The following is a 27002-nucleotide window of genomic DNA, read 5'->3' as shown; positions in this document are numbered from 1 at the left end:
TGTAGGTGAGGCAATATAGTTGCCTTCAACCGCAATGTTAATACTGAAGGATGATTTTGGCCTGATCAGAATGATTTTTGGTTCGTCGGAGTCTAGGGGCCGCAACAATGTATGCAGGCGTACACAGGATTTAACCAACTGCTTGCATTTAATTGCAAATATTATGAATTGGGAACTGTGCACATTGATAACCTATATACATATACCGTATTTTTCGGACTATAAGTCGCAGTTTTTTTCATAGTTTGGCCGGGGGTGCGACTTGTACTCAGGAGCGACTTATGTGTGAAATTATTAACACATTACCGTAAAATATCAAATAATATTATTTAGCTCATTCACGTAAGAGACTAGACGTATGAGATTTCATGGGATTTAGCGATTAGGAGTGACAGATTGTTTGGTAAACGTATAGCATGTTCTATATGTTATAGTTATTTGAATGACTCTTACCATAATATGTTACGTTAACATACCAGGCACGTTCTCAGTTGGTTATTTATGCCTCATATAAGGTACACTTATTCAGCCTGTTGTTCACTATTCTTTATTTATTTTAAATTGCCTTTCAAATGTCTATTCTTGGTGTTGGGTTTTATCAAATAAATTTCCCCAAAAAATGCGACTTATACTCCAGTGCGACTTATATATGTTTTTTTCCTTCTTTATTATGCATTTTCGACCGGTGCGACTTATACTCCGGAGCGACTTATAGTCCGAAAAATACGGTATACAATAAAACTATCAAATAGTCAGACTTAGGGCTGCAACAACTAATTGATTAAATCGATTGAAATCGATTATAAAAGTAGTTGGCGATTAATTTAGTCGATTCGTTGGATCTATGCTATGCGCATGCGCAGAGGCTACTTTATAAACTGCAACATTTACAAACAGCTGAGAAACAATAATCAAAATAAGTATGGTGCCAGTATGCTGTTTTTTTCCCACTAAAATACTGGAAAGGATAGAAATGTAATTTGTCTCTTTTATCCGATTATTAATCGATTAATCGAAGTAATAATCAACAAATTAATCGATTATCAAATTAGTTGTTAGTTGCAGCCCTAGTCAGAATGTCTGTGTGTTGTGAATCCTAGTGTCGTGTCCATCAGGTCACGGTTACCAGTTTGTCAGTTCTGGGTTAGCTCGCTAGCTAGCTAGCCATGAAAGAGGTCAGAATAATACAGTTTGATGTATGCGTTATAGTATTTATAATAACTACTAACAAAGCTTTTACAACATATAAATCCAATAAGTTCTTTAACATATTTCTGAATTATTAATAACACAGTGTAAAAAATTACCGTAAAAACGATGGCAACAAATTGTTAAATAGCAACAGTAAATCACCGTAAAATCTAAAATAGTTTACTGTAATGTCACTAGCAAGCAAGCGCATACTCTAAAATGTACGGCATTATTATGTCTAAATTAAATAATTTGCAGATTGTAAATTTAAATTCACAGCATACCTTGCAACCAGTTCCAGCACACTGAGGCCCCGTTTACACTAAGCCGGATAAGGTTATCCAGGGTAAATCCCACCTAACCTTATCTGTGTCCACACACAACAATGCCACCGTTTAAGACCCCCGCCCCCTCCGTCCGCTGGCGTAACGCGACCTAGTACGCATGCGCGGAAAATGTGCACGTCATAGTCATCTCCAGAGTTGCTTTGTGTGCAAGTTCTTAAATTAAATTAAATTTATCTGAACAATATCCAGTGTTGCGGTATTTCAATTAACTGGAATCCAGTGTGCTGTGGGGCCCTATTGTAGTGAATCACACCTGAGCCATCATAAATTAATCAAATCTTTAATGGACAAGTGAAAGTAAACAATGTGATAAATAACATTTTACATCAATCAATCTAGGGATCTAGATATCTGGTCAGGACACTCCTCACTCTTTTGCCTTCACCTTCATTGTCCATTCCTTTTTGGTGACTCTATATACTCTGGACCTAGACCTTGAGACCGCGACATACATGACAATAACTGATACAGTCTGCTTTGCCAGTCCAAAAGCATTCGCTGTTTTCCGTAGTCTTCCCTTGTCGTCCACATAATACAAAGCAGACGCTACCTTTTTTATCACATCCACGGGAGCCCGCATTCTCGTTGTCTCTCCTTGGACAAATGGACGAAGTTTTTCGGTAAGTAGAATCACAGTTGACCTGGACATTGGAAAGTTCTCTTGCCGTCTGAGAAGTGTTGTATCCCAAATAGCTGCAATCGCTTTCTCTTAAGGTATTCATGTGTGATTTCCACAAGCGTCTGTACATGAAGAGGAAGGGGAAACACGGGCATGTCTGGATGACTCGCCTCCATATTTCTAGTGTTTACCTCCGAGTGGAAACAGGTTGTTATGAAGCTGGCTGTGGCGCGTTCTTTCCGACGTCACTTCCTGTGTGGGGCGCAGTCTTTCTGGTGTCACTTCCTTTCCGAACTCAGTTTGTAACCGATCAATGAGTCCATACAAAGCTAAGAGCCAGAGATTCAAGAAATACACTGCGCACTTACCCGTGGGTTACCTTAAACGATGGTTTAGTGTGGCTGACACGATGCTTCGGCTAAATAATTATTCGTTTAAGGGGTTATCTGGCTTAGTGTAGACATAGCCTGAGGGTGTTTCAGTGTTATAACTTCACCTTGATCGTTAGTTTTTAAGCCAAAATGCGTCCGATTTCCCTTATTGTCTGTTTGTCAGTACTCCGGGATTGTGCGTCATGCTCGTCTGCTCGTAAACCAGCAATGACACAATGTGATGACGACGGCGGGGCGGAGGGGCAGGGGACCGGTACTTTTTAGAGGCGGTATAGTACCGAATATGATATGGTCAATGTTCCCTCTAATTTTTCATGTGTGTGAGCAAACGCACAAACTCCCTGAGCATTCCGTGGAGCACATGTGAGCAACATCAGACGTGCACACTGTGGCCACACCAGCGTCACACCTGTCCCAAACCTGACATCATAACTATTTAAATGTTTTATTAAAATTATTTTCTGATATAAGTGATTTTGCCCCCTTACAATGACAATAACAAAAAAACATGTTTTTAATTACCTATGTGCTAGTATTGTATGTCTGGCTGCGGGTCCTGCCTTTAAAAGAAATGTTACCCCTTTCAGAGATTACATTTAGTTCCTGTAACTTTCTGTCTGTAAAGTACATCTTTTTATTAGCATTTATGAAATCTAGTGACAACATTTCATAAATAATATCCTTAGATTAACATCCTTAATAAATGGCAGTAAAATAAGCACACATCTGATTGAGGAGTCAGAGTGTTACAACCTGGCTTTTACACACTGTGTGGCGTTGGGGTTGTCCGACTTTTTGTGTGGCCATAAACGCAGCACTGGCTAAGTGCCATGAGTGCGTGTGTTGGTGCAGGTGAGACAGAGCGAGCGGCTTCTGTTGATATGACGGATGACAAAGTTGGTTAAAGCCTGGTTTGTATGGCAGAAAATGACCAGTTTTTCTAGATAAAAGTTTTTTTACTCATGTTTTTGGTGTGTTTTTTGCTCAATAAAGTGATTGATGGAATTCCTGTCCGTAAAGTGTCTCGACAGACGATAATTGAACTGTGTTGACAAAGATTGTTTTATTCATTGGGGCCACTCTTGTTGTCACCTGTCACTCACAGAGTTGCATTGCAAAATCATACAGAATAAGTTGTAATGTGTTTATTTCGTTTAGAGTTCAGATGGGATTTTTGATTTTCTGCGCGACATTAATCTGCTGTGCGCAGAGGACGCGTGAGCAGTGCGCAGTTGCGCAGGCGCGCACCTTAGAGGGAACGTTGGATATGGTATACCGTACAATCCTCGTCCGATCGCATTTTACCACCAGGCTACAGATGTCCACAACAGTGCATGGGCTTTGGGGAAAAAGCATGGGGTTTATATCCTTTAAGGAGAGTTATTGAGGAACGAAGGAATAGGGGCTTTGGCATCTGGCTGCACACTTGGCCTCCCAGTTTGGAAACTTTTGGGAAGATGCGGCCAAGAGAGCGTTTGACCCCGACACTCAAAACACATGCAGCCGCTGCTCTCTCGCTCCATTTGTCCCACAAATACTTTTACCCTCACTTTCCCCCCTCCCTCACAAATATACACACTCCCCCCCAAAATACCCGTATTCCTTCATATTACCCATCTCTGCCGACCTGGTCGTTCACGCACAGGCACGTTGCAGCCGCCGTACATGCCGCGTGTCTCCTCCCCTCTCTCGGAGTGTAATAGGAGATCTGAGGGTTTTCCGTGGGTGAGTAGGTGGGTCAGGCCTTACTTAAACTAATGGCTCCCAGCAGTGTTGAATAGCCAGACACACTGGAGCCGAAGCCTGAAGTTTTGGAATGCCACTGCCGGCTCAATGCCTGCCTTTCATCGGCAAAGCAAAGCGAGCGCATGAGAGAGAGAAAAAGACGTGGGGGAGAATACGGGACCCATTTGTTATGGGTGATATGGGAGTGCCTGAAAAGGAGGGCACAATGAGGAGGGGGGTTGGTGCAGAGATGCAGGAGGGGTGGAGGCGTGAAGGGCTACTAGCATGTCAGGAGGGGGCAAAGTACCAGTGGTTGTTTTGTGACAGAGCCCCCAAAGACCAGCCACTCATTTGTTTTTAATTTCTCGGCGAACGAGCCTCAAGGGACTGTATTCTTAAATGGAGGCCATCTTGTAACTAATGTGCTAAAATGTATTTTCCATCCAAATCCTCTTTATAACAAAGTGGCTCCCTAGCAGGGAAGACATATAGCTTGGCATTCTGATGACTGAAAATCAGTACACACTAAATTAGTCAGATTTCTCAAATAGTTCAGCTCTAAATAAGCCTCTTACAGCCCATGGCAACACCTTAGTCCGACCGTGTTCGGTTTTTGTAAAGTTTGACTAACACACCTGGATTATGCGATTGGAAACCAGGGGCCGTACTTATCAAGCTTCTTAGAGTGCCATTTTACACTTAAGTCCTGAGAATTTGCGAAATTTAGTCCTACTCTCAAACTTAAGAATAAAAGCTTTTTATCAACGTTCTTAAGTCTAAGAATCACTCCTACTCTCCACGATATTTAAGAGACCTTCAGAGGTGTCTTAAGTGGTTAGGAGTTGCCAGCAGGGGATGGCACTGAGGCGAGAGAGACGTGCGCGAACGTTCAGGGAACGGAACAATGTTTGGTTTTTTTTTGATGACGAGCAGCTGATCAAACGGTATCGTTTAGACAGAGTGGATATTATTTTTGTCACAGATTTAATACTTTTCGATTCCTTGTTGATTTCTGCATGTGTCTGCAGTGGGCTAGTATATATAGAGCCACCCACACCAGTTTCAAATTAGTTGCCTAATTAATGAATTGGAAAGAAAATGTTATGACAGTAGCGTATGTGTGTGGCCGTGAGGTGAGTGACGTCAGTGAGTGTGTGGGCGATAGAAGAGAGGGAGCGGTAGCGTGAGTGCCGGCGGGGACTAGTTTGTTTTGTATTATTTTGTAGTTTATTGTCAAAATATACACTCCCATTGTCCACTTAAATATTTCCAAGATATTTCTTTATTCTTAGACAACCGATTCCCTTCCGTGATTGGTCATTTCTATGGACACAGAAATGACGTCACCTAAAATTCCGTTTACGGCACATAGTAATGTCGTAATTCAGCTCTGAGTGTGACACTTAAGATTCAGTCCTACACTTCGCTGAAAGTGTGAGTAAGACGCTTGATAACTAACTTTTAAGTGCAGCTTTCAGCGAAGAATTTATTTACTCTTAAGTCAACTCTTAGCAGACTTCTTAGGAGTAATTCTAAGAAGCCTGATAAGTACGGCCCCAGATCTCTCGAGTGCTTCTCTCGAGTGACTCAAAGCGCTTTACATAGTGAAACCCATTATCTAAGTTACATTTAAACCAGTGTGGCTGGCACTGGGAGCAGGTGGGTAAAGTATCTTGCCCAAGGACACAACAGCAGTCACTAGGATGGCGGAAGCAGGGATCGAACCTGAAACCCTCAAGTTGCTGGCACAGCCGCTATACCAACTAGAGATGTCCGATAATGGCTTTTTTGCCGATATCCGATATTCCAATATTGTCCAACTCTTAATTACCGATACCGATATCAACCGATACCGTTGTATACAGTCGTAGAATTAACACGTTAGTATGCCTAATTTGGACAACCAGGTATGGTGAAGATAAGGTCCTTTTTAAAAAAAATAGTAAAATAAGATAAATCAATGAAAAACATTTTCTTGAATCAAAAAGAAAGTAAAACAATATAAAAACAGTTACATAGAAACTAGTAATTAATGAAAATGAGTAAAATTAACTGTTAAAGGTTAGTACTATTAGTGGACCAGCAGCACGCACAATCATGTGTGCTTACGGACTGTATCCCTTGCAGACTGTATTGATATATATTGATATATAATGTAGGAACCAGAATATTAATAACAGAAAGAAACAACCCTTTTGTGTGAATGAGGGAGGTTTTTTGGGTTGGTGCACTAATTGTAAGTGTATCTTGTGTTTTTTATGTTGATTTAATAAAAAAAAAAAAATAAAAAAAAAAAATAAAAAACGATACCGATAATTTAAAAAAAACGATACCGATAATTTCCGATATTACATTTTGAAGCATTTATCGGCCGATAATATCGGCAACCAAGCCATACCGCCCCAACTGCTAACCCTTCATCTTCTTATCTGAAAAAGTAAGTAATGAACATATGTATTTATAAACGCTCTGAAGTGGGAAAGGGGTAGGATTAAATAAGCGTTGCTTCTTCCTACTCCTTTTCGGACATGATGTAAAGAGAAATTATATAAAATTATGTGTGATGTAATATACTGTGTTCATGTTCGAAATAAACTAAACTCAATCAATCACCATCTTTCAGTGCAGAGTGTGATTCTATGAGCCAATCCACTTTACGAAAAAAACACATCATGCATAAAACATATAGCCTACTACCATGTCAATACTGTACCAGAAACCGCAATTAGCCGTGCTAATGTTGGAACGCATTTCCTCAGTGTATCAGCATATTGAGAACGAAATAGGCACTGACACTACCCATATCCACACAGGTTTTATTTGTCGAAAATATGTATTGCCCTGTCAGTTGCACAACACAGCGGCATACAGGCTAACGGGCATATATTTCCCCCGTTAGCCTGTATGTCGATGTGTCATTGACCGGGGTAGCATGCTAAGCCTTCGTTGCACGAACATACTAGCTTTGTTAGACAAGATCATAGACTGTATTGGGCAATATAGTTTACATACGAAATTTCCATTTCCATTTATTACAAGTAATAAGAAAACGTAAATGATGTAAATGTAAATAAAACTTACCTATCAAGGAGGAAATTAGCAAGTTTGGTGTCCGATGAAAAGATCTTCTCTGCCTTCAATTGTCTCCATCTTTCAAAGGCATCCCCAATACAAATCCTCGTTTTGTTCCTGGCTTTGTCATGAATAAGTTGAGAATCATAACAGGGCCTTTTAGATTTACTATGGTCTGACATGTTTAGTAACTTAACCAGTGGCAGTTGCGAGACGAAGGTGGCGGTGCGTAACTGGCAACCTGGATGTGACACACTTTCTAATTGGTCAAATGGTAGAGGGCGGGGCATCGAAATGAAAACAATAAGATTTCGGGGCTATAAATCAAATTTTGAAATGAGTATATCCCGGATGAACTACCGTTATCAGTTATAGAGGTATTCAAAAAGAACATGATTTATTAATGCCTTTTGACATGTCAGGGCCATTTAATGATGACTTGACATGAAATGATTACATATGGCACCTTTAATAGTTATGTTGTGCGCATACATTTATTTGCTTTAGCCTCAGTCAGCATGCCAGCAAATGCAAGTTTTGAACTCTCGATTTAAAACACATTCACAAATAAATATTTGTCAACAATGCAGTTAGACTTTTAAAATGAGGTTACATTTCTGACAGCACTAAGGTAAACTGTCTGTTCACAAACTCTGCCTTGATTAATTCTGAAAACCTTAACGTGCATGACCTGCACAGGCTGCATTATGTGGTCATGACTGGCAATATGTTCCACGGAAACAATGCTGCCGATGGCGAGTTAATATGGGATCCTTTTCCCAGCACGACGTCACACAATTGGAAGCGATCATAATGATTAAATTAGACGCAAGGCAAACCAGACCCGATTGCTTTGACACATCATTAAACATCTAGATGGAAATCACACTTCAAACAGCATCGCTGGCAGAGGGTCTATTTAAAATACAACAGTAAACATGACGACCTCATTACATTTTCCAAACAACGTGGGCCTGTTTGCACTGTTAGATCAATCATTTCTCTCTTCGCAGCCATTGTTTCTTTCTTTGGCACATAGTCTTGTCAATCAATCAATCAATCAATGTTTATTTATATAGCCCTAAATCACAAGTGTCTCAAAGGGCTGTACAAGCCACAACGACATCCTCGGTACAGAGCCCACATACGGGCAAGGAAAAGTCACCCCAGTGGGACGTCGTACCAACATGCATGCAATGGAATGTTAAATGGGTTGTGGTCAGTTCGCATATTTCAGTGAGGTTGCACTTTTTTCATACTGCTAACTTTTACTTGAATACCCACACCTGGATGGCACATTATCTCACTCCATCCTCCCTTCAACTGTATTACTAACTTCAGAAGCAGCTGTATCTTGTGGATGTACTACCAGTCTGTGGTTGCCAGTGTTCTGTACTACATCATAGTGTGCTGGGGGGGGGGGGGGGGGGGGGGGGGGGGGGCAGTAGATCTAAGAAGGACAGCTCCAGATTGGAGAACTGATCAGGCGGGCCGGTTCTACGATCGGAATAAAACTGGACTCACTGGTGACGGTGACAGAGAAGAGGACTGTGGAAAAACTAGTGAGCATCCTGGATGATGCCAGTCACCCTCTGCATACCGTTGTCAGTAGCATAACAGTGCAATACTTTTTCATAACATGGTCACTACTGTCTAGTTCAGTGGTTCTTAACTTGGATTCGATCGAAACCTAGGGGTTCGGTGAGTTGGGCTCAGGGGTTCGGCGGAGGTCAAAACACACCCGACTCATCGTGTAAATAAAAACTTCTCCCTATCGGCGTATTACGGATACGGCAACAGCAGAAGTCAGACTGATTTGCAGGTGTGTAATTTGTTGTGAGTTGGTTTTGTTCTTTGAACAAGGTGATGTTCATGCACGGTTCATTTTGTGCACCAGTAAAAAAACATGGTAACACTTTAGTATGGGGAACATATTCACCATTAATTAGTTGCTTATTAACATGCAAATGAGTAACATATTGGCTCTTAACTGGTCATTATTAAATACTTATTAATGCCTTAATCGGCATGGCCTTATTATAACCCTAACTCTCTAACCCGGGCCCTAACCCTCTAACCCTAACCCTAACAAAATAACTCTAAATTAAGTCTTTGTTACTTAGAATATGTTCCCCATACTAAAGTGTTACCAAAAACATATAACTTTGTTTTGAATTTGAAAAAACTTTTTTTTTAATTTTTCACTAAAGAAGGGTTCGGTGAATGCGCATTGAAACTGGTGGGGTTCGGTACCTCCAACAAGGTTTAAGAACCAATGGTCTAGTTTCTCTTGTTATATTCTTATTTTACTGTTATATTTTTATTCTCATTGTTGCTTTTTATTTTTATTCTTATTGTAATATTTTTCTATTTTGTTTCCATTTATACCCCCATTATTTACTTTTTTACTTTTTAATTTCGATCTCAACTCTGTACACTGCTGCTGGAATTTTAATTTTCCTGAGGGAACTCTCCTGAAGGAATCAATAAAGTACTATCTATCTATCTATCTATCTATCTATCTATCTATCTATCTATCTATCTATCTATCTATCTATCTATCTATCTATCTATCTATCTATCTATCTATCAATCTATCTATCTATTACTTCATAAGTGCAAAAAATAGTCATTATAGGTTTCTTCTTGCATGTTCTACAATTCGCAAATCTCAAGACCTTTGTGTTTTAAAATCAAATTGCCTCCTGATTTAAAATATTATGTACTGCTTTAGGGCTGCAACTAGGCCTGGGCGATGTATTCATTTTATCGATAATTGCAAGTTTTTTGTTGCAGGCGATTTAAAAAAGGAAAAATGTATGTTTTTTGCCCCCATGTGTTTGCCCGCCCCCTAACTTCCTTAGCGGGGATCCACAACCCTAGCAAAACATGGCTAATGCTAATGCTAACGATAACGAGACATTTATTCCAAGAAAAGAAAAGTGTTGCCAGTGCTTCAGATCTGCGGCAACAGGCGTGGAGCAAGTGACTGCACGCTGCAGTTTCTAAAAAAAAGGCAGCAGCACAACAATCTTATTCCAGCATCTGAAACAGCAACGAGCCGAGTGGGGGAAATGCAACTCTTTAGGGGGTGAACAAGACCGCAACCACTAACAACAAACTCCAGCTAAGAAGCATCTTACTGTGGTGGAATCATTTACACTAGGTTCCATGTACATGCACAATGCGATGACTAAAACAGTCGCTCTGCACATCCAAACCGGACAGCTGCTGCAAAACTCTTGTGGAATTATAACACATTTAATCATCAATATAGTGATATATTACATGTGCAATCAAGTGTGCATTGTCTTTAACAACAGGACACACCAACAAGAAGTCCAGGATACTTCAGGGAAAACACTGCCTTCAACCACTTACTAAAACTATATAGTTATATAAATGTTTTACTTGTTTACTTATTTGCATGCAATTAATAATACTACATTTTTGTCTACAGTTTGATTTTATACAAAATATAAATTTTATGTTTGCACTTTATTCATCTGATTCATTTTTATTACTATTTGATGAGGGACAAGAGGTATAAAATGGATGGATGGATGGATGGAATATTGGTATCTTTATTGATTTGAAAAAATCTGATTTGGGCCACGTCCACGCCACACTGCAGTGTAAACATAGTCTTATTGACTACAACTGAATAAAAATTGGCGGACCCGTTTAAAGCTCTTCTGGTAAACCTCTACCATATTTGGAGATACCCGCTGATGTATTGTAAGTAACCAAGGCACAATTCGTCGTTAACGTTTCAAATTCCATAGGGCTCGTTTGGAGCAAGTTTGGAAGAATGGTATTCGAAAATAACATGATTTATTAATGCATTTTGACATAATGCCATAAAATGATGACTTGACATGAAATTCTTACATATGGCTCCTTTAACTTTTAGAATTTTTTTATGTGTATTCAATGTACCGTATTTTTCGGACTATAAATCGCAGGTTTTTTTTCATAGTTTGGCTGGGGGTGCGACTTATACTCAGGAGCGACTTATGTGTGAAATGATTAACACATTAGCATAAAATATCAAATAATATTATTTGGCTCATTCACGTAAGAGACTAGACGTATAAGATTTCATGGGATTTAGCGATTAGGAGTGACAGATTGTTTGGTAAACGTATAGCATGTTCTATATGTTATAGTTATTTAAATGACTCTTACCAATATGTTACGTTAACATACCAGGCACGTTCTCAGTTGGTTATTTATGCCTCATATAACGTACACTTATTCAGCCTGTTGTTCACTATTCTTTATTTATTTTAAATTGCCTTTCAAATGTCTATTCTTGGTGTTGGCTTTTATCAAATACATTTCCCCAAAAAATGCGACTTATATATGTTGTTTTCCTTCTTTATTATGCATTTTTGGCTTGTGCGACTCCGGTGCGACTTATATATTGTAATATACTCTTCAGGGTGACTCTACAAATTTAAACTATAAAATGCAAGTTCATGGTTTGAAAAATATTTATTTGCCATACTGTCAGTTTCCTTGATTGAAAAACAATTATGTTTTTTTTTACTCCTGGACACACATCCGGTTATACGTTATGGGAGTGAAAAGAGAATAAAATAAATAATCTGGCCTTTTGCAAGTGTTGATGAATATCAGATAATCTTGAAGCCCACAATTGATACACCCACGGTGGATAAAAAACGTCTGCGGTAAATTATAACACAAGAGCATTAAATGTGGTCTACATATTTAATTTAATCATTTATTTGACAGGGACAGTGTACTATAGTAGAATGTACTCTCAATGTACCAGAATTAGCCATAAGGCTATTTTAATGATGTGAAAAAGGGTCAACCTAAAAGCAATATTGATTAGACAACAAAAGATCCAATCCAATCCACGTTATTTATATAACACATTCAAAAGACAATACAAGTTTCACAAAGTGCTACGCTGGAGTTAAAACCACATTAAGGACAGTCGATTATAAAATACATTTAACTAAAAAGAGAATAAATACGTTAAAAAAAATAAAACAGACCAAAATCCCACAACTCTCATGCTGGTTTAAAAGCCAAAAAGTATATGTTCTAAGATGTGATTTAAAACTCATTAAAGGCGCAGCCGTCTAAATACCAAAAGGGATATCGTTCCAAAGTTTGGAGCCACATCAGAAAATGCACGATCCCCTCTGGATTTTAATCGTGTCTTTGGGACAACAAGAAGAAATTGATCAGCTGACCTCAGAGACCTTGTGGGGATCATATTTAGATAATAAAAAGTAATTCACTGTGATGAGCTACAGTAGCAAATAACTTCACTTTATACCATATCCCATCATTAAATTTCAGTGAACATAAGAAATCACTGTATAGATACAAAAAAGAAGTCAAAATATTCATTTAATTGTGTGAATGCTCCAAAGCATTCACACATATGGTTTTCTACACCAAAATGAATCTATTTATTAAACTTCTTCTTGTTCTTCTTCTCCTCCAGATTTTGCACGCTCTACCTTCCACATTTTTCACCCGATTCAAACCGTTCAGCCTATTCGGGAATCGCAGGCTTTCCCTTGACAAATTCCCAGATTTCCCAGAATTCCAGGTTTTCCGGGGCAATTTTCCTATTCAAAATGAATTGGCCATTTTTCAAACTTCCACCATTTCCACATTTTTCAACCGATTCAAACCATTCCACCTTCAACACATTTCACCATCTTGGAAATATAAACTGCATTTTTTCCAGGTGAAAAAAAATTCCAGGGTTTTCAGAATTATTGGTTTTCCAAAGCCCTAATTCCACTCTTGTTTCTGTCGACTACTCCTTCCACATTTTTCAACGCATTTCAACCGTTCCACCGTCAAAACATTCCTCTTAATTAAGACAACCAAAAAAAGTTATTTTTTGAACTGGAAAAATTCCCGGTTTTCCAGAAATTCCAGGAATTCTGTAATACCATTTCTCAATTCAACATGTTACTACTTCAAAATGTATCCACCCATTTGAAAAATTCCAACACCAGCCATTCCAACTAATTCAGACCATTCAAGGTTTTTTTTTACCATTTTCAAAAAAACTCCCGCTTTTCCCAAAATTCCCAAAACTTTGGGAAATTCCCATTGAAATAAATGGGACATTCTTCAAAGTTCCACAACTCCCACATTTTTCATCGGATTCAAACTGTTCCAACTTCAAAATATTCAGCCGGTTTGGGAATTGTGTGCTCTACTTCAACAATTCTAAAAGAATTCCAGGATTTTAGTTCAACTTCAGCATTGGAGCATTCACACGCAATTCCTTCAGGAATTGCCTCATCTAGTTATATGCATGATAAAAATAAAATTCAGACAGATAGTTAGTGTTGGCATCTCTGACTTGCTCGGTGCGCAAATTGTTTAGTTGCCACATATTGATCCAGGTTGATACTGTATAATTCCCTTTCCTGTTGACACCCACATCCACACCGTGTTCATTTGTCGCGTCACGCAACTGTTGGTCCAGTCACGTTCACGCATAGATTAACATAATTTGAAAGGGTAAATCAATGACAGAGCTCTCAACCTTTGGACCTCACAACTGGCTACAACCAGGCTTCTCAACCAAGCATCTTCAAATTTTTTAAGGAATATACATTGTTATACTAAAACAAGCCTTTTTTATTGATAACTAACTAGGGTTGTATGGTATACCGGTATTAGTATAGTACCGCGATACTAATGAATCATATTTGGTATTATACCGCCTCTGAAAAGTACCGGTCTGCCACTTGCCCCCATCGTCGTCACGTCGTGTCATTGCTGGTTTACGAGCAGAGGAGCATGTTCGGCAGCGCACAATCACGGAGTACTTACAAGCAGACACAGTGTGTAGACAGAAAAGGGAGAACGGACGCATTTTGGCTTAAAAACTAACGATAAAGGTGAAGTTATAACACTGAAACGCCCTCAGGAAGAGGTGCTTTAAGACATGGCTAAAGTCCGGCCCCCAGTCGGCAGTGTTTTAGCTACTTCTAAATCACTATTCCTCGCCTCCATGGTGACAAATAAAGTATGTTTCTTACAGTATCATCCCTGCAGGACGAGGAATAGCTAAACATGCTTCACTACACACCGTAGCTCACCGGCGTCACAATGTAAACAAACGCCATTGGTGGATCTACACCTAACATCCACTGTAATGATACCAAGTACAGTACCGTATTTAGCCGATACTACTATGATTACGTTGAGGACTTTGAATATGACCAACGTATGATCCTGTAACGACTTGGTATCGATTTTATACCCAAATTTGTGGTATCATCCAAAACTAATGCAAAGTATCAAACAACAGAAGAATAAGTGATTATTACATTTTAACAGAAGTGTAGATAGAACATGTTAAAAGAGAAAGTAAGCAGATATTAACAGTAAATGAACAAGTAGATTAATAATTCATTTTCTACCACTTGTCCCTCATAATCTTGACAAAATAATAGAATGGAAAATGACACAATATGTTACTGCATACGTCAGCAGCTAAATTAGGAGCCTTTGCCAAGTTGTCTTGTATGTTCATTATTTTATTTAAGGACAAAATTGAAATAAGAAACATATGTTTAATGTACCGTAAGATTTTTTGTTAAAATAAAGGCAATAATGCCATTTTTTTTGCTGCCCTTTATTTAGAAAAGTACCGAAAAGTATCGAAATAATTTTGGTACCTGTACCAAAATATTGTTAACACTATAACTAACACAACTTAGCTCTAAGAGTAAAAGAGAGGAGAATTTGACGTTTTTGCCCGCCGTGCTAAGAAAAGTCGTCTACGTCATCAGGCATGTTCTTACCAGAACCACTTTGTGGTTTCTCAACTGCTGTTTAACTAAAACTGCAGGAGGAAGAATAGATTTAAATGAGCATGTTTATTTCTGGAAAGCACATTCCTTTCAGCGCCAGCGCCGACACTCAATAAAGTCTGTTTTTTGTTTATGCGACCTATCATTCCAGTATCACTTCATCCTTAATGATTCCCCCCGCCCCAAATATCCTCTTATTTGATCTTTTACTTGGTTTTGACTCTTACAGTAAATGGACCTCCCTCTGAGGACAATTATGGGTTAAAAGGGGTGTGCTTGTAAGAGATAAACACACTGTGAAGGATGTAATGGATAAATATGTGCAAGATCAGACAGGGAAATCTATGGCTGCATCAGATTAGCCAAGATTGGGAGCGTGAATCAGGACGATGTGGAGCGTAAAGGAAAAGGGGGGCTGCTGGTAAGTTGGTTAGTGAGTCAAAGGAGGGAAATAATGAAAAGGTTGGATGGGAAAAATGGCAACAATGTGATGAACCGAAGTGAATGTGACATTTAATCGAGAAACCCTGAATAAACGGGAAAAAGAGGCGGCCGGGAACATTTGATAATCCTCACTTAAATACGTACTTACTGACAACAAATACTGTTGAGTGTCATCGTTTTGAACCCTAAAATCATTAATACAAAAATATATTTAATAAAATATTTTTTTGTGTGTGTGTGATAGTTTTACGGCTGTGTTTAGTAAATTAGTTTGTATGCAGCTCTGTTTACTATAATATACACTACCGTTCAAAAGTTTGGGGTCACATTGAAATGTCCTTATTTTTCAATGAAGATAACTTTAAACTAGTCTTAACTTTAAAGAAATACACTCTATACATTGCTAATGTGGTAAATGACTATTCTAGCTGCAAATGTCTGGTTTTTGGTGCAATATCTACATAGGTGTATAGAGGCCCATTTCCAGCAACTATCACTTCAGTGTTCTAATGGTACAATGTGTTTGCTCATTGGCTCAGAAGGCTAATTGATGATTAGAAAACCCTTGTGCAATCATGTTCACACATCTGAAAACAGTTTAGCTCGTTACAGATTGAGTTTCTGGAGCATCACATTTGTGGGGTCAATTAAACGCTCAAAATGGCCAGAAAAAGAGAACTTTCATCTGAAACGCGACAGTCTATTCTTGTTCTTAGAAATGAAGGCTATTCCACAAAATTGTTTGGGTGACCCCAAACTTTTGAACGGTAGTGTACATATTTATTTATTATTTTTGTCTGCACTTAAATATCCAACTAATTTTCATCAGAGTATAAGTCGCTCCGGAGTATAAGTCGCACCGGCCGAAAATGCGTAATAAAGAAGGAAAAACCATATATAAGTCGCACTGGGGTATACGTCGCATTTTTTGGGGAAATTTATTTGATAAAACCCAACACCAAGAATAGACATTTGAAAGGCAATTTAAAATAAACAAAGAATAGTGAACAACAGGCTGAATAAGTGTACGTTATATGACTCATAAATAACCAACTGAGAATGTGCCTGGTATGTTAACGTAACATATTATGGTAAGAGTCATTCAAATAACTATAACATATAGAACATGCTATACGTTTACCAAACAATCTGTCACTCCTAATCGCTAAATCCGAGGACATCTTATACGTCTAGTCTCTTACGTGAATGAGCTAAATAATATTATTTGATATTTTACGGTAATGTGTTAATAATGTCACACATAAGGCGCTCATGAGTATAAGTCGCACCCCCCTGGCCAAACAATGAAAAGAACTGCGACTTATAGTCCGAAAAATACGGTAGTTGTCATCTAATCACATAATGAGTGTTTTGTCATTTAAAAGGGAATTTACTAGAACTTTTCCACCCATTTGCAACCTTAGGCACAATGTACTACGCCAGAAAAACACACTAGCTGGGATCCGTTGCACTAGCTGTATGTTTTGTGGCCAGAAACTAGCTAAGCTGATTCAGTAGCATTTTTAGGCCCCTTCTACACTAAGCCGGCTAAGGTTATCCAGGGTAAATCCCACCTAACCTTATCCGTGTCCACACACACACACACACACTGGTCGTTTAAGACCTCCTCCCCCCTCAGTCCACCGGCGCAACGCGATCTAGTACGCATACGCCAAAAAAATGCTCGTTTCATAGTCACCTCTGACCTGGAAGAGTATCCTTACCCTGTGTTTCAATGTAGACTATTGCCACATTTCTTTTAACAGTAAACCTTGCTTGCCTCGCCATCAGCAGCTGTTAGACTATTGTAGTGAATCACACCTGAGCGATCATACATGAATCATATCTTTAATGGTCGTGTGAAAGTAAACAATGTGTTAAAGAACATTTTACAACAATCATAAATATCTGTTCAGGACGCTGTGCTTGTAGGCTGAAATTGGCGGTCGTACTTGACTGCCGCAACCACTTCATGGCTTCAGAATAGTTATGGAGTACAAAACCCACACCCAACATTTCAGATTTAAACCACAGGTCCATCATTCGACTGGCAAACACGATAGTCCAGGATATCAGTCACCCACTACACCAATACATAATCCCACTACCATCAGGGCGCAGGTACAGAACCATCAAATTCCGGAGGGCCCGTCTCAGGAAAAGCCTTATCCCTGCAGCTATAGCCGCCCTTAACAGCAGGCCCGGCCGACCTGTCTGACAAGCCTGTAAATGTGTTGGTCATGTATGATGTCTTTTTGTTATTTTTGTTTCGTGATGTGTAATGTCTATTGTTTAAATGTACGGCAGTGAAAATGAATTTCATCAACGGGGACCAATAAATGTAAATCAAAATCTAAAACTAGACGTTGAGTAATCGCTCGACATACATCGCGGACAACAACTAGTAATAGTCTGCTTTGCCAGTCCAAATGTATTCGCTGTTTTTCATAGTCTGTCGTTGTCTCCGACTTCGACAAATGGACGAAGTTTTTCACAAAGTAGAATCACAGCTGATCTGGACATTCGAAAGTTCTCTTGCCGTTCAGCTGGCACAACACACTCGTTGACAAACATATCCCACCAGGCTGCCAGGCCTTATCCAAAACCGTCGCTCGACCGTCTATGTAGCCGTCTGAGATGTGTTGTATCCGAAATAGCTGCAATCATGCGTTTGCTTCTCTTAAGGTATTCATGTGTCATTTCCACACGGGCATGTCTGGATGACTCGCCTCCATCTTTCTGACGTCACTTTCTGTGTGGGGCGCGGTCTTTCTGGCATCACTTCCTCTCCGAACTCAGTTTGTAAACGATCGATGAGTCCATACAAAGCTACGAGCCGGAGATTCAAGAAATAGACGGCGCACTTACCCGTGTAAAAAATTGTCCGAGGAGGGGGATCTTAAACATTGATTTAGTGTGGCTGAAATGAGGCTTAGGCTAAGGGGTTATCCGGGTTAGTGTAGACCAGTGGTTCTTAACCTGGGTTTGATCAACCCTAGGGGTTCGGTGAGTCAGCCTCAGGGGTTCGGCGGAGCCTCCGCCACGGAGGTAAAGACACATCCGACTTATGGTGTAAATAAAAACTTCTCCCTATCAGCGTATTATGGACCCAACAATGTTCCCCCTAATTTTCCATCTGATTTGCAGGTTGTTTGATTGATCGATTTAAACTTTTACTAGCAGATTGCAAAGGAAGTGAATACATTATATGAAACAGTACAGTTTACACAGTATACAGTACATATTCCGTACAATTGACCACTAAACGGTAACACCCGAATACGTTTTTCAACTTGTTTAAGTCGGGGTCCACGTTAATCAATTCATGGTAATGTGTGTAAGGCAGGGGTGTCCAAACTTTTTCCACTGAGGGCTGCACACTGAAAAATCAAAGCAAGCGGGGGCCATTTTGATATTTTTTTATTTTAAAAACCAATACAATATATGTATAACAAATATACATTAAGGCCTCCACTCAGGCTTGATCCCGGGGACCCCAAAGGGTTTTGGTCCAAAAAATATTTAAAATGTGTCATTATTCAGTATTATTATCTCTAGATATATTTTTTATATTTTATATTTTTATTTTTATTGTCTGCATTTTAATTTTGCTTTTATTTTCTTTCATTTCACTTTGTTGTCTGTGAAGCACTTTGAGTCTGCCTTGTGTATGAAAAGCGCTATACAAATAAAGTTGCCTTGCCTTGCCTTGCCTAGATCAACATTAGGTCTATCTGTCAATATAACGTTTTTAAAGATTTAAGTGGTATGCTCTTTTTGTCAAAGAAAACCCTGTTTTTTTTCTGGAAAAAACACAAAATATGCAATATTTTCACCCATAAACATTTTTAAGAGGAATATTTCAGATTATATAATAATTGGAGCCTTAAAAATGTCAATAACTAATAACACCATTGATTTTAATTCATTATTATTTTTTGAGCAATGACACTTAAAAACAAATCACACAAAAATTATTGGGGATCCAAAAGGGTCCTACTCATTAAAGTGTTAAAAAATAAATTATCATTTTTTTTTACTGTTTACTTTTAACACAATAATCTCGAGATCAACTTCAGATCTATCTGTCAATTATATGTTGTATTGTTGTTTATGTTTTTTGTTTGTTCGTTTTAGGCCCTTCTTTAAAAAAACAAACAAAAAAAAACTACATTTTTTATATGGCAAACACAAAATATGCAACATTTTCCCCCAAAAATATCTCAAAGTGCAATATTTAATGTGACGTAATTGGAGCTTTGGATAAGTCAATAATTCACAATAACATTGATTTTGATTCATTATTATTTTTTAAAGAAAGAAACAGCCTGCATGGCAGCTTTGTGTTATTAGAGTAAACATTGCAACATGTTCTTGTTACATTTCACCTGTTTGGTCTTTCATACCACTTTTTATGTTTTTAATTTTTTTTAATCGTGTTTTAAAATGGGCCGTGGGGCCATTAAAAAATTACCTGCGGGCCGCAAATGGCCCCCGGGCCGCACTTTGGATATCCCTGGTGTAAGGTGTGTAATTTGTTGTGAGTTCATGCACTGTGTTGGTTTTCTTCTTTGAACAAGGTGATGTCCATGCACGGTTCATTTTGTGCTCCAGTAAAAAAACATATGACTTTTTCTTGAATTTGAAAAAAATTTTTTTTAAATTTTTCACTAAAGAAGGGTTCGGTGAATGCGCATATGAAACTGGTGGGGTTCGGTACCTCCAACAAGGTTAAGAACCACTTGTGTAGACATAGCCTTAGGCACATTGTACTACCCCCCCAAAAAAGGGTGGGATCCTTTGCACTAGCTCGGACAAGCTAATACTATCTCCCTGTATGTTTTGTGGCCAGCAACTAGCTAAACTGATTCAGTAGCATTTTTAGTTAGTATTTACATTGTAAAAAGATCCAAATACCTGGAACCCTCAAGTTACTGGCATGGCTGCTCCACCAACCAAGCCACACCGCAACTGCCAGTTTGCACGCCCTTTCTAGATGTACTAAATATATAGACAAAACAGCGGCCGGAGATCAGTTTTAGCCTTGATATTTGCATTTTCTTCTCCCAGTATCGTGGGCGTTCTGATGATCAGCATTTTTCTCTGCATATTCATAAAGACAGACACGCTAAATCAGGCGCGTCAAACCTACGGCCCGCGAGCTGGATCAGGCCCATGAACAGGTTTTGTACGGCCCGGGTGATGAGTTTACCAAGTATTAAAATGAGCTGCATTTTTTTTGATAGAAATAAACTGCTGTTCTAAATTTGTCCACTGGATGTCACAATAGCAATTCTGTTAGGACTAGCAAGAGGTACAAAGTAAAGCGCGGCTGCGGCTCCTCTCCCTCGACCCACATGAAACTTAAAACCTGCCGTTTTATGTCTTCTTCTTGGAACACATCGTTATTTGGCACCCTGACTCCCCCATAATGTCTCTGTCAAAAACAAGAAAACTTAACCCTTCTGAATAGTTTTTTTTTTTTTTGTCCTGCCCAGCTTCTCAGGCAAATCATATAGTAGATGTAGATGCCCGTATCGGCTGTTCAGATTTACTTTACAAAAGAGAAGTGTAGGATACTTCTCTTGTTGCCTTATTTGTATTTTGACTTTATTAAATGTATTTATATTATCATTTGGTGCAGCCGGGCCGGAGCAGGAGGGGATAGAAAGAGAAAAAAAGGAAGACAGAGGGGGGAATTGTGGGGACAAGAGGGGGATTAGACAGAGACACAAAAACAACAACAGCAAACACAACAACAACAACAGAGCAACATCAGCAAATACGACATGTACAAATATGATGGTAAAAGTAATAGCAAATAAGCATTTAGCGAAAATAAAAAATAATACAGAAATGACAATGAGCATTATTACACTAAAAATGGAGCAATATGAATACCAATAGAAATAGTGCTATTGATAATAAACAATACCAATACTTTTCCTTTATTATCAACAATACAATTGTTCAAATGCAACAATACATATACGTAATGATAGCTTGAGATACGAAAGAATGCAGAAAAATGGAGGGGAAGAAAGAGAAGCAACCTACAGTAACCTTGTGGATTGTTATAGTAACAATAGGTTAAGCTTTGTCAGTGTGCCATGTGTTACACCCAGTTTACCCTAGGGCAACAACGTTAATATATGTTTGATGAAACGTGATTATGTGCATGAGTGTATGTGTGCATATGTACTTGTATATGTACAGTATGTGTATATGTGTGCTTGTACAGTGAATGTATATGTACAGTATGTGTATATGTGTGTTTGTATAGTGAATGTATATGTATAGAATGTGTATGTGTGTGTTTGTACAGTGAATGTATATGCACAGTATGTGTATATAGTATGTGTGTTTGTACAGTGAATGTATATGTACAGTATGTGTATATGTGTGTTTGTACAGTGAATGTATATGTACAGTATATGTATGTGTGTGTTTGTACAGTGAATGTATATGTACAGTATGTGTATATGTATGTTTTTACAGTGAATGTATATGTACAGTTTTTATGAATAGTTTTTACCTCAGTTTCTTACGGTTTGTTGAGTTAGCAGTGGATTGATACATGGACATGACAAAGGAGGTATTTAATACCTGGAAGAGTTTACATGTTGTGTTTTTTTGTTCAACCCCAGAAAGACTGTGACTTAAAGTTTAATCCTGGCTCTGTAGATACACTGAGACAAACTCTAAGCTCAATGTGTTTTTGAAACTGCACCAGTTTCCTCAGAATTTTCAACAAACTTGAAGTGTTTTGTCCAGAGGATTATTTGTGATTTGTACGTTTTCAGAATGTGCTTGTTCTATTTTTGGCCAAAGTAAAACAAAGAAAACAACCTGGAGTTGTCTTTATTTTTAAGTTATTCATGCCATGATTTTACCATTACAGCCCACTTGGGAATGGATTTTCCTCCATGCGGCCCCTGAGCCTAAAATGAGTTTGACATCCCTGCGCTAAATGGATTGTGCTCCTACTTTGCTCATTTAAGCGACACATTCCTAATAGATCAGTTTTGCGTGTTCTATTAAGTTTGCGGGTGTTTTAAAGTACCAGTAGAATGGAAAAACAAGTTGACTTTATATGCTTATTTGTGTTTCTGTCAGGGCGTGGGCTGTGATGACGCAAATTACTGCATGGATTGTTTTCTCAAGGTGCAAATCGACTTGACTGGACATCAGATGAAGGTAGATACATGTTTTAATTATTTACTCAAAAGTACTACAAAACAAAAGGCGCACACAAGGCGGAGGCACAACTAAACACAGGAAACAAAAAACCAACACTTAAACGTAAACTAAGGACATGAAACAAAACTCGACGGTGACATTAATAAACACAAATTCACTTGGCAAGGCATGGAACTATAGCAGTGGTTCTTAACCTTGTTGGACGTACCGAACCCCACCAGTTTCATATGCGCATTCACCGAACCCTTCTGTAGTGAAAAATAAATGTTATTTTTTTTTTCAAACTCAAGACAAAGTTATGTTTTTGGTAACACTTTAGTATGGGGAACATATTCTAAGTAACAAAGACTTAATTTGGAGTTATTTGGACACTAGGGGAACATATTCTAAGTAATAAAGACTTAATTTAGAGTTATTTGGTTAGGGTTAGGGTCAGGGTTAGAGGGTTAGGGTTATAATAAGGCCATGCCGAATAAGGCATTAATAAGTACTTAATAATGACTAGTTAATAGCCAATATGTTACTAATTTGCATGTTAATAAGCAACTAATTAATGGTGAATATGTTCCCCATACTAAAGTGTTACCATGTTTTTTACTGGTGCACAAAATGAACCGTGCATGAACATCACCTTGTTTAAACAACAAAACCAACACAGTGCATAAACTCACAACAAATTACACACCTGCAAATCAGTGTGACTTCTGCTGTTGCCGTATACGTAATACGCCGATAGGGAGAAGTTTGTATTTACACGATGAGTCGGGTGTGTTTTGACCTCCGCCGAACCCCTGAGGCCGACTCACCGAACCCCTAGGGTTCGATCGAACCCAGGTTAAGAACCACTGAACTATGGCATGGAACGCATAATCATAGGAGTAACAGGGGTATCATGGGGTAATGTCGCCAGGCTGACTACCTGGCAACTACAGGCTTAAAAAGTATCTTCGTGATTAATGACATGTGCGTGAGTCCAACACATGACAGGTGAAACAAATGAGTTGTCATGGAAACCAAACAATGGAGCGTAAACAGGAACTAAAAAGAGTCTTAAACCAACAGAACATAACTAAACAAAACATGACCACAGAAGACATGACAGTTTCACTAGCCATATCCAATTGTATTTGCAATCCGCAAAATATGTGAAAATACCGTCCAAACATCACATAATGCCACAATTTCAGACGGCCATTTTGAATATTCCGCTACGCATATCTTCGGCAATTTCCGTAGATTCTACGTCACTGTAGGAATGCTTCTGCTCCCTGACCATAATATCAGATCAGTCTTATTGGAAATATACACAAATTGGAAAGAGATGTGCTGTTTATCATTCACAATCCTTATGTAAGACAAGAACACATATGCTTGGCTTTTTTATGCATTTGAAATCGTAAATAAATAGCTAGCAATTGAGTCATCAGATGGAGGGTCCTCTATTGCGCCCATAAAACCCTCTAAAATACATCCAAACACTGCCAACAATACTCCATTGACACGTCATGACCTGAATTTTAACCAAATATGAGCGATACTGTTATTATAAGCGCTAACGCAGACGGCCTATTTTAGCGGCACATTGACAGCAGAAAGCTAATGCTAGTTTACGCTGCTATTATTGACACACTGAGCCAGCGGCTGCTTTTGCTTCGTCTCAAACTTGCTAAAAGTCAATTCTAGATTGTAAATCATGCATCTCTCACCTGCTAGTAGACAAATGTGGCAATGGACCGACAGGCTAGTAGATTTTCACATCCCCTGAGATGGCGAAAAAGACAAAGACACAAAAAGACGCTAATTGCAGCAACTTTCTTTTGACCCTTTATAAGGATTGCGATTGATATTTCATCTAAACGGGATTAAGTGCACGTCATGTCGGTCGGCATCCCAGCGAGAGTGGAAATTATACAGTAGGTGTTGGTTTTATTATGGTTGGTTATGGTTTGCGTTAGAGATGTCCGATAATATCAGCCTGCTGATATTATCGGCCGATAAATGCTTTAAAATGTAACATCGGAAATTATCGGTATCGTTTTTTTTATTATCGGTATCGTTTTTTTGGGGTTTTTTTTTTGTTTTGTTTTATTAAATCAACATAAAAAACACAAGATACACTTACAATTAGTACACCCACCCAAAAAACCTCCCTCCCCCATTTACACTCATTCACACAAAAGGGTTGTTTCTTTCTGTTATTAATATTCTGGTTCCTACATTATATATCAATATATATCAATACAGTCTGCAAGGGATACAGTCCGTAAGCACGCATGATTGTGCGTGCTGCTGGTCCACTAATAGTACTAACCTTTAACAGTTACATTTTACTCATTTTCATTAATTACTAGTTTCTATGTAACTGTTTTTATATTGTTTTACTTTCTTTTTTATTCAAGAAAATGTTTTTAATTTATTTATCTTATTTTATTAATTTTTTTTATAAAGGACCTTATCTTCACCATACTTGGTTGTCCAAATTAGGCATAATAATGTGTTAATTCCACGACTGTATATATCGGTATCGGTTGATATCGGTATCGGTAATTAAGAGTTGGACAATATCGGAATATCGGATATCGGCAAAAAGCCATTATCAGACATCCCTAGTTAGCGTGTATGTTTAGCACCAAGCAATGCTGTATGATGCTATAGTGTTTCAATTAAGCTACATCCGTTTAGCTCTCAGCTTCTAAAACCTATTGCTCAAAAACATATGGTTCTGGATCATAATTTTTCCCAAAGTAATCGTTGTTTGCTTGCTCTCACAAAGTCTGTATGATTAGCATTGTTGTTGATAGGGGAAGGAATCTCTGGTTCCTAACTCTATGTCTTGGATCATTTCTCGGGCTTGCTCGTTTAACTCTCAAAATGGCTCGTGAGATTGATGCTATTTTGATTATATCTATTTACTCGTAAACTTTTGTTGTCATAAATCAGATATATATGATAAAAGCATCAAAATAGAGGCAACTTGTTTTTGCATTCCACTGGTACTTTAATACACGCAAACCTTTAGTAGATCAGGTCCAAAGTGGCTGAAACGCTGAGCTAAAAGACCAAAAATTGATCCAGACAGTGTGGGAAGCCTCAATAAACTACAGGAAACTGGCTGGAAGGAGGATCAGAAGTGGCACCGTAGCAGCTTTAGCTTGTAAAGATCTCGTCATCATTCCGAAGTGATTTGGCTGTGACTTTAACTGTTAGGTTCTATTTCTCAGACTGCTCTCAAAGGAAAATCCTCTCCCCGCATGTTTGTATTGGAATAAAAGTCACTTTCCACTATTGTAGTCATTTTTTTCCCATTGAAATCGGTAGCAACAGTTTTCTTTCGAAATCGGTAAGAGATAGGGCTGTGAATCTTTGGGCACCACACGATTCGATCTGATTCTGGGGGGTAACGATTCCATTCAGATTTGATCCATGCTATTTTAATAACATTGGGTGCCAGTTCTAATGATTAACTAAATCCATCCATCCATTTACTACCGCTTGTCCCGTTCGGGGTCGCGGGGGTGCTGGAGCCTATCTCAGCTGCATTCGGGCGGAAGGCGGGGGTACACCCTGGACAAGTCGCCACCTCATTCATGCATAAAATAGGTAACGGGTCTGATACAGTTCTACAAACCCCAAAACCAGTGAATTTGGCACGTTGTGTAAATGGTAAATAAAAACAAAATACAATGATTTGCAAATCCTTTTCAACCTATATTCAATTGAATAGACTGCAAAGACAAGATACTTGACGTTTGAACTGGAAAACGTTGTTATATTTTGCAAATATTAGCTCGATTGGAATTTGATGCCTGCAACATGTTTTAAAAAGCTGGCACAAGTGACAAAAAAGACTGAGAAAGTTGAGGAATGCTCATCAAACACTTATTTGGAACATCCCACGGGTGAACAGTCTAATTGGGAACAGGTGGGTGCCATGATTGGGTATAAAAGCAGCTTCCATGAAATGCTCAGTCATTCACAAACAAGGATGGGACGAGGGTCACCACTATCTGAGCAAATGCGTGAACAACATTTCTCAACCAGCTATTGCAAGGAATTTAGGGATTTCACCATCTAAGATCTGTAATATCATCAAAAGGGTTCAGAGAATCTGGAGAAATCACTGCACGTAACATTGAATGCCCGTGACCTTGGATCCCTCAGGCAGTACTGCATCAAAAAGCGACAT

The 27002-nt window shown here is 38.6% G+C and overlaps 1 protein-coding gene across 3 annotated transcripts in view; it reads left to right on the top strand.

Annotated features, from left to right (window-relative positions):
* Nucleotides 1–27002, top strand: part of cbfa2t2 (CBFA2/RUNX1 partner transcriptional co-repressor 2) — a 172895-nt gene that overhangs the window by 70118 nt on the left and 75775 nt on the right. Inside the window, exon 3 of one of the 3 annotated variants that reach the window (XM_062037789.1) lies at nucleotides 22733–22813. The exons of the other annotated variants lie outside the window; for them this stretch is intronic. The gene's annotated coding sequence lies outside the window, so the exon portion shown is untranslated. The remainder of the gene's footprint in view (nucleotides 1–22732; nucleotides 22814–27002) is intronic. 3 annotated transcript variants of the gene reach the window in all.

The sequence above is a fragment of the Entelurus aequoreus genome, linkage group LG26, assembly GCF_033978785.1.
Source record: "Entelurus aequoreus isolate RoL-2023_Sb linkage group LG26, RoL_Eaeq_v1.1, whole genome shotgun sequence".
Taxonomy (NCBI): Eukaryota; Metazoa; Chordata; class Actinopteri; order Syngnathiformes; family Syngnathidae; genus Entelurus; species Entelurus aequoreus.
The sequence above is the reverse complement of the archived record's forward strand: the minus strand, read 5'-3'. Positions and strand labels throughout refer to the sequence as shown.